This window comes from Cystoisospora suis (assembly GCF_002600585.1).
Source record: "Cystoisospora suis strain Wien I chromosome Unknown contig_1582, whole genome shotgun sequence".
Taxonomy (NCBI): Eukaryota; Apicomplexa; class Conoidasida; order Eucoccidiorida; family Sarcocystidae; genus Cystoisospora; species Cystoisospora suis.
In genome coordinates, this window is record NW_027154382.1 from 42436 (window position 1) to 43102 (window position 667).

Here is a 667-nt window from a genome sequence, read left to right on the forward strand (position 1 = left end):
GCCGCCCAGAAGAAGCTTATGAAGAACTCTGTGTTGGGGATAGAGAGTGATCAAGGACGGTTGTGGAATTCTCATGGGGGTGAGATTCCTGGCATTCGACAAGAGTCTATGGCTGAGAGAGGAGATATAGGGCATATGGAAAGAGACAGGTGTCTCAACTGGACAGCAAAGAAGCCGTCATTATCATCAGAGAAGGAGGGGGGGGTGTCTGCTAGCTGCTCGTATAGAGAAGCTCCTCATGGTGGGGCTATGGGTTGTCGGGTGAATTCGTCAGGGATGGTGGCTTGTGAGAAACAACAGACTTTTGAAGATAGACGTCTTCGATCTTCTTCATCTTCAAGAGATGCTTTACACAGATCTACGATAGTGGTACGAGAAGATCATCTAAATGAAGAGAAGACGAAGAAACTGAAGGAAAGACACGAGGAGGGAGATACAGGAGACCATCCACGGCAAATCACAAGAGAGAACGCATCTACTTCATCTCTCGATGAAAGTTTAGAATTCAATCCGGATGAAGAAGCTTTCTTACAAATGATGGATGAAGAAAATTTCTAAAGATAAAAGACCTCCAAAAGAGGCAATTCTTTTTCTCCTGGAAAAGGCATTCTCTTTCTCTCTCAGGGAGATAGATAGATACGGACAGATCAAAGATAGATTACAGATA